The sequence below is a fragment of the Theobroma cacao genome, chromosome 6 (assembly GCF_053813885.1).
Source record: "Theobroma cacao isolate CCN51 chromosome 6, ASM5381388v1, whole genome shotgun sequence".
Lineage (NCBI taxonomy): Eukaryota > Viridiplantae > Streptophyta > Magnoliopsida > Malvales > Malvaceae > Theobroma > Theobroma cacao.
Genome location: NC_142644.1, coordinates 10370312 through 10378353, shown reverse-complemented (window position 1 = coordinate 10378353; position 8042 = coordinate 10370312). Strand labels below are relative to the sequence as shown.

At 36.5% G+C, this 8042-nt stretch overlaps 1 long non-coding RNA gene across 1 annotated transcript; it reads right to left on the bottom strand.

The window, feature by feature from the left end:
- Positions 1-5816: 5816 nt before the first annotated feature.
- LOC148762084 (uncharacterized) lies at positions 5817-7660 on the bottom strand. The gene is made up of 3 exons (XR_016026907.1): positions 7516-7660; positions 6786-6870; positions 5817-5915 (listed from the first exon to the last, which is right to left on the bottom strand). It is a non-coding gene; the product is annotated as an uncharacterized LOC148762084 (long non-coding RNA).
- Positions 7661-8042: the final 382 nt, after the last annotated feature.

Sequence of the window (8042 nt, the reverse complement as noted above, 5' to 3'; positions counted from 1 at the left end):
ACCGGTCCAAGTGAAAAAATATTGGCCATCCAACAATAATTTCCATAAGAAATCCTTATCCATAAAAGTTAAACATCCAATTATATCCATTCTTAAATAAAGAAATGACCAATTCAGTCGTATTGGTTCCGTACTATCTTGTGGTGATCCATTGACATTCACTTATTACATCTTTTGGAAGAATCTCTTGTTTAAGTACTTTCGTCTGGCCGGCCATATCACTTGCTTTGAAATCCATTTCCCTTGTTTGCCTCAATATCCATTCCATTTTGACTTGCTTCCATTAGAGGTCTTGCTTGTACAATTCTCACATTTTTTTTCATTCGAAAATATTCTTGTTTGAGGACCTCATATTGTTCTTTATAACCCTCCATGGCTGCCTCAATTTAGCTGCAACCACCTTTGAGCACTTGTATGACTTGTTCCTATAATTGTACTTTGTTTTGCAAGGTATCATTAGAGATTTGGAAAGTTTATAGCTCACAACACATATTTTCTCTCTTTTCTTGTATTTCTTGAATCTTACCAACCAAGGATGAACATGTCGAATTTGAATTTTCAAACTTGTTTAACCATTCATCTCATTCATTAAAAGGTGCATGCATGCAAAATCATTACCTTTTAGAAAGTTTTTTGACAAGTTCATTCAAAATTTAGGCGAAAGGTGATCTGTCTAAATTAAAGTTGTCCAAAAGGGTTTGAAATCTAGAGGATTTATTGGAGATATCAAAGAATTCAAATGGGAAGAGTCCTCACCTAATCAACTAAGTTTGGAGCTTAAATTCAAATTCTAAAGAGTTTAAATTTCAAGCTAGATTTTAGATGATTTTTGAGCTGATTTTCTTTGGATAAAAAGGAACAAAAGCATGAAGATAATGATAGCGAATTTTAGATGAAATGGTTTAAAATTGAAGAGGAAAAAATACATGCTTTTGCAATTTGAATTCAAGGAAGCACTTAGACACATTTCATGCTAAATTCATCCTAGCATTGGCTGGCCACTTTGAAGCTTGAAGGAGTCAATTTTTACTCAAAATTCAAGCTAGAAATTAGATAAAAATTAGCTTGAAATTTGGCCAAGTGATCAAGTGAACTGAAAACTTGAATTTTGAATTTTAAAGGTGGAAGACTTAAGCCAAAACTCTCCCTTCTTTTGGCTATAAATACCCAACCAATCTAGCTCTTCAGGTAAGCTGTCTCTTCTTTTTTTTCTATTTTTAGTTTTTAGGTTATTAGTTTAAGTTTCTTTGTATTTTTCGAACAAGCTTTCTTTTAGTTTTCTTGTGTAGCAAAAATTGGCTTTAAATTTCCAACTAATGTAATTTTAAGTTCAATAAAAATTTTGTACTTTTTATTTTTTTTCTACAATTATTTTTTTTAGCTTTTTTCTTAAAGCTGGAAGTTCTTGTAGGGCCCAGCTACCCTGTAAAATTTTATTAATAATCAGAAAATAAAGTGCAAAAAGGAAGGGGACATAAACCGAACCTCCCTAGTTACATGAGTTCCAAAGGAAATAAGAAAAGTACCTAGAGTGGAATGTTTCATTTTATGACCATATTTTTCACTATCGTCATAAAATTGAAACACTTCCATATTACACAACCCTAAAACAAATTTTCTTCTAATAAAATTGACATTAAAAGCATCTACCATGGGTTTCGAAATGACTAAGATTTTATTTTTGTAATAACTGCAATTTCCTGATTCTTCTTTGGATTAGTGCACTAGAAATACCTCTCACATTCCCAACTAGCTGTAAAGTTCACCGAGATGGAATCTTCATCTGAGGCTTCATCATTTTCCCCGATATCCACGGCTTTATCTAAGGTTAAACTGAATATTTTATCAAATGAAATTTCAGTGTCGACATGTCTCTTACGTCGTACCCGAGGATGGATCTCAATTTCTGCAAAATTTGTTCTGGAGACAATGGGAATAGAGAGAACATCACTTAGCTCTCTTTTATGCATGCACTTACCTGAAGCTGACTCCAAATTAGGAGGATTTTCAGCATAGTCTTCCGTCATTCCCCGTGCGCATGTCCCTTTTAAAGTGACCCGGTTAATTTCATTTAGATTCTTGGTTTGACTTGCACACTGTCCAATCATTGGGCTGTATTCCCCACTTCCTTCTAGAGTATCTGCTGACTCATTCTGCCCCCCGGACCCATTTTCAGCCATCTGTTGGCTATCCACCTGCGGCAAAATTGCTGCCCATGCTGGTTATTTATTAAAATAATTTTTGGACTTCACTCTTACACCTCCCTCATGCACCGAGTTGTGGATTAGTATCCCATCCTCTGCTGGTGCTATCAATTCATGTCTTTCTCACTCTGATTTTTATTATTATTTTTTTTACCTCCTTGCCTTATAATCTGAGGGATGTGCTTGTGATTGACCTGCCCACTACAATGGGCTCTGCCATGTCCTTTTCTCCCGCTGGGTTTTGCCTCTCATTTTCATGAAGAATTTCTTGCACATTACTCAGTATGGATCATGACTTTGTTGAAACTGCATCTCCCATTTTTGTCTCACTCGAGTCTCTTTCAACTCGATGCCCATCCTCTCAAATTCCATTTCTTGGTGTGAGACTACAGTTGACCCCACTTGACTTCCCCCCTCATTCTCTACCATTCTTTGGGCCTCTCCATGCATTACAGACTCTTCCCGCATTTGTGCCTTATTAAATAATTTTTTGAATTATCGCCTGCACCTTTATTCAGTTTTGTGTGCTGCAACGTCCTGTCACCCTTGGCAAGTGTTGTCAAATCTAATTCCCTATCTCCCATGTCGCTGTTTTGCTGACCCATTTTGCCTTGCACGTAAAAAGCCATGCATGCGTCAGGCCCACCTATTGTGCAGCCAAAAGAGGCTCTCCCATTCTCGGTCCTACACTCATCCTCTATTCACTCATCCTTGGCCTTCCCATTCTCTAGCTTTCTTTATGCAATACGGATGCTACCTGTATTTGTGGCATTTCTGCCACCACGTCAATCCGCATTTGCTGATTGTTTATTTTATTTTTATTATTTCTGTCACTAGCCGTACTCCCACGTTTCAATTCTGCATGGTTTACAAATTCTCCCACGTTTTTTCCAGCTTGCCCATGCATACCATAAACGTGAAAGTGTAGCTACACCTCGTCCTCTACAGTCTGCGAATTTGCAAAAAATGTTGCTGCACCCAGTTTGCCGTTACCGTTCTGGTCATCCACACCTTTCTTCCGCTCCTTTGTCACTTCCCAGTGAAAATTGCTAGACTCTCCATCTTCATCTTGAGGCAAATGCCCAACAGCAACAGGAGTGGGTGTAAACTGCTCGGTTACTGTTGCAGTTTTTTAGGCAAGCATGGTACTATTCACGTGCCCTGTTTACCCCTGTTTTGCATGCATTGTCGGTTCTATTGCCTTAACAGCCTCAAGAGTCCCAAAACAGTTCAATAGTGGCTTCATTACCTTCCCAGGATCCTGAATCTCAACATCTCGACTCGTGGTCTTTTTTGTTCCGCTATTGTTCGCCTCCTCTACTCGCCCTTATTTTTCGGTCCAAATTTGCTCCTTATCTTTTTCTTTCGAGATCACATGAAAGCGATTGAAGACTACAATACTAGCACCTTTGTGATCCCTAGCTGGATCATTTCCTTTACCCTACGGACCCTTTACCCCACTGGGACCGACTTTGCTCTTGACTTGCCAACGTTGAAGTTGTTTCGCTGGTTCCTCCGGGCCCAGAAGTTTTTCATTTTCCATATTTTTTTTCTTTTTTCCAAATTAATCCCACTGTTCTCAACATGTCCTTCGATCCTCTTCCCACTGTTCTCTACATGCCCTGTGATCCTCCTCCCATCACTAGCTCAGATTGGCGACTCCCTATCATTTCCCTTAAACGATGGCTTACCCGATCCCAACGGCATGGGTTTATTACCCAAAATAATACAGTCAGCTTCTTTATGACCGACATGACAACAATGGTTACAATAAGCCAGCATAGGAGCAAACTCCACCCTTTGAGAATAACCACTCGTCACTGTACCCATTTTTCTATTCTGTACAACGATCCAAATTTGCTCCACTAAGGGTTTTCTATAGTCATACTCAACACAAACGCAAGCCACACTCGGCCGTGACCCATTAGCAGTAGCCTCATCGATAAATAATGGTTTTCCTATAATTTTTGCAACCAACAACAAGGCTGATTTTTCAAAGAAATGAGCTCTCAAGTTCAGGAAGGAGATCTAAACGAGTACCACCGCAGATTCTTCCTCCGGCTCGAACTTTGGTGACCACTTAAAGATCCTCATTTTCTGGTTAGCAATAAACCAGTTCTGCTTTGTCCAAATCTTGTTAAAGTCTTGTTCATCAGACAAGTGGATGAGGACATGTTTATAATCCAAACCATCTGATTTCATATGCTCCTGCTAACTCGATTCCTTTAAACGCTGATCTAATCTCTTGTAGTCTCGGCATACGGGAGAACTTGCCCACAAGGGACAACCTGAATGGCACCGCTAAGGTTTGTATTTCATCTTCAAAGAAATTTGTAGCTAGTCGATTCTTGTAAACAAACGAATCTCTTGCCAAAGGCACCACATAAGACTTTTTCTGGAAATGGGGGGAGCACGACGGCTTTTTCTAGGTTTCCATGGCTTGCATGTGCCCATGGGAGAGTGGCGGCTTGAGGTTTTCTGCTGCTGTGGGATTATGGGTGGTTCCCTGTTGCATGAGGGTGAGTGTGGCAACCAGCTGAAAGGTAAAGGGGAGGTCCAGCAGCCGGCCAGCCGCCATTCCTTGGGGTTGAGGAAGGGGGGGAAGTGTGAAAAGTTGAGAGCGTTTTCCACTTTTTTTTTTTTGTTTTTTTTAGTTTTTTCACTATTTCTATCTTTTACTTGATAACTTTCCACTTAAACTTAAGTTCTTTCAAAAAGGAGTTAGTTTGGAGAAAGATTTTTAGCTCAACCTCCTTGCTTATTCTTCCTAGCAGTATTTCAGTTTTCAATTAATGAAATTTTGTTTATTTTCTTATCTTGTTATGCAATTTCGATCCACCATTGGAGTTCGTTAAAGTTTAGTGAAGTTGGCAAAGTGATAAGATTTTTAGTTGATTTTTAGTCCTAGAAATCTTGTTACTTTGTTGACCGAGCCTAACTTAATCATAAGGTGATTTCAGTATTAAGGTTAAAAGTATTCTTTCTTTCTTTTTAATTTTTAGCATGTTCTTTCTCTTATTTTACTCTTTAAATTCTATTCATAATAAAAATATGAGTAGCTAAACAATTTTAGCTAGGCTTTTTAATGGAATTTTGTCACGACCCGGAACTCCCTATCGGGCCCATGACAACCGCCGCGAGGCCTCGACAGACATTCTTCACCCCGATTGCCGATTGAAACCCCGCAAGGCTTATCATCAACTTTCGCATCTCTCCGGTGAGCAACAGTTATTAAATCTCACATTTCAAAAAAGTCATAAGTCATTTTCAAATAAGAACAATAAAATATTAGTTTTTGGCTCACAGGGGCATTTTCGTAATTTTTCATCAAAAATCTCAAAACTTGCTAAAAATGTAGTAGGTAAGCAGAATATATATATTTAATGATTTAAAAACAAATTAAGTATCTAAAACGTTCATTTGAAAGCAAATTGTTGATAACTAGTACTATTCAAAAATAATAAATAAAATATTCTATTTTCTCATAAAATAAATTTTTATAGAAATATTCGTAAATAATTTTTCGCACATGAAAGTAAAGTAAAAATTGTATGAATATAAATACAGATAACCAAAATATAAGTTTTGATCTGCAATGACACGTGGGCTCCAATTGACCAAGAGGATGTAAGACTGTGAACTCTTACTTTCTATAATGCAGTTTCGAGCTTAGTTCTCGTCCTACTCGACTATCTACAAACTGTCCTGAGCCTGAAAAATGTATAGGAAGAAGGGGTGAGATTTTATAATCTCAGTGAGTAAACAGATACCATCTAAAGTATCTAAAGCTGAGTAAATAGAGACAATTAAAATAAGTCATCATACTGTAATTTCATTACCTTTCAGTTCATTTCAACCAAATAAAATCAATCCATATAAATCGAGTAATCAACTTGGCTTATGAATTTCTTAAAACTTTGGCTCGTGCCAAAACTCATACTCGGTGATACCTTGCGCAGGGCATCCAACTGAGTCCGCCAAGGCTGTTAAAATTTTGTATACACTTAAAATATATTTTTAGTTTGAGAAAAATACAGTCGTTCCTTGGCGTTGGCTGAGTTCCCCTTCACGTGGTGGTTTGACGTGAAGTGAACCCTAAGCTTTACCCTAGGATATACCCTACGCGCCTCTCCGTTCGAGGTAATAATATAATGGAGTTTATCGTGCCCCTCTAATAGGCTGGTCCACGGAACCCCCTCTGCAGTAAATAATTAATATATACTCCACCAATTCAATAAAATTCATTCTAGCATGGCATGGCAATTTATCGCAATCTAGCCTCTCAAGGCTGAATACACAATACAAATAATTCTGACACCAAAATCAGTTTAGCCATTCATGCTCATATATTGTCATAAGCCATTCAATTTAAAACCATAAATTTACAACACAAGCAGGCAGTCTCCAATTACTCTATTTTCAAAACCAATATTCGATTTTCCAAAAAATTTATAAAATCATTTTATAAAATCACAATTTCTCTTAAAACATAGCAATTTACCATTTAAACTCATTTTTTATAAAATCACACAATTGTATAAAACTACTCTAGATAATTAAGACGATAATAAGTTTACTCACAGTATTAGGAGTAGAAATACTCCTATCTTCCGCCCTCGGGTGCAGTCTCTTACCCGAAACAATTGACTCACCACCTATCCATAATCTATGACACAAAATTCAATAAATTGTGTCAATTTATCATAAATTATTTCATGCTCTTATCCATGCGTATGCACTAGATAGGATTTGAAATGTTTAGACAATCGCTTAATTACGGTGTCCGACCTAACTCTCCTATACATGGTGTAAAGTCTTAAAATCCCCAATTCGACTCCAATTCTATCCATTTCAATTTCAATTATCCAATTATATCCACAATACCTCAATGACTGTGAATTTGGTCCAATTTATCAGTCCAGACTATAAATTACGCTTTTACCCCTAGTGGATAAAAATTTCAATTTATTGCATCGAAAATTCCCATTTAATTTTCGACCTCATAATTCATCATTTTTCCACCCAATTCTCTTAAAATAAAGTCAACCTCATCCTCACATACCATTGGCTAGATTCGGCCTAGAGAAATTCATGGAGAAGATAAATATTTTTCTTGTTGTTTTACTCATAAACATGTTAAACTAACACTAAACACTAACATAGCTCAAAATCAAATTTATCTAACAACTTTCTCTCTCTAAACCCATATGACCAGAATTGAAATCATCCTCAAATCACAAGATTCAACCATGAAAAATTATGGGAAATGCATGGAAAAGGTAAAGCACAAGACAAATTTAAGAAATGTTACCTTTTTTCACTTGATTTTTGAATTTTCACTTATTTTCCCTTTAAATTTCTTGGCTAGGGTTTTATTTTCTCCTTTCTCTCTCTTGTTTCTTGCTTGGCCGAATGTTGAAGAAGAAGAATAGGTTATGGGCTGATTTTTTTATGCCTTTTTATTGTTTAATGAAATAATATTATTTTATTCATATTTTAAATATTTTATTAATTCATTTTTTTTTCTAGCCATCCACTTGTCCTACTTTTTCCACCATGCATTCCCTTTGACTTATCCAAGTCTTAAGTGAAATTTCCAGATTTTTCCAAAGTTTTGGTGGAGCAAATTTTTCAAAATTACACTTTTGCCCCTAAACTTTTCAAAAATTACATTTTTACCCCAAAAATTGAAAATTTGCCATAATGCATAATTTGCACTCCTCATACTCATTTCACACTCCAAATAATTAAATTTGATCAAAATCCTTTCAAAAATTAAATTTTCGATTTCGGATGGCAAAATTACCATTTTACCCTTTTTCTCCAAATTATACCAAA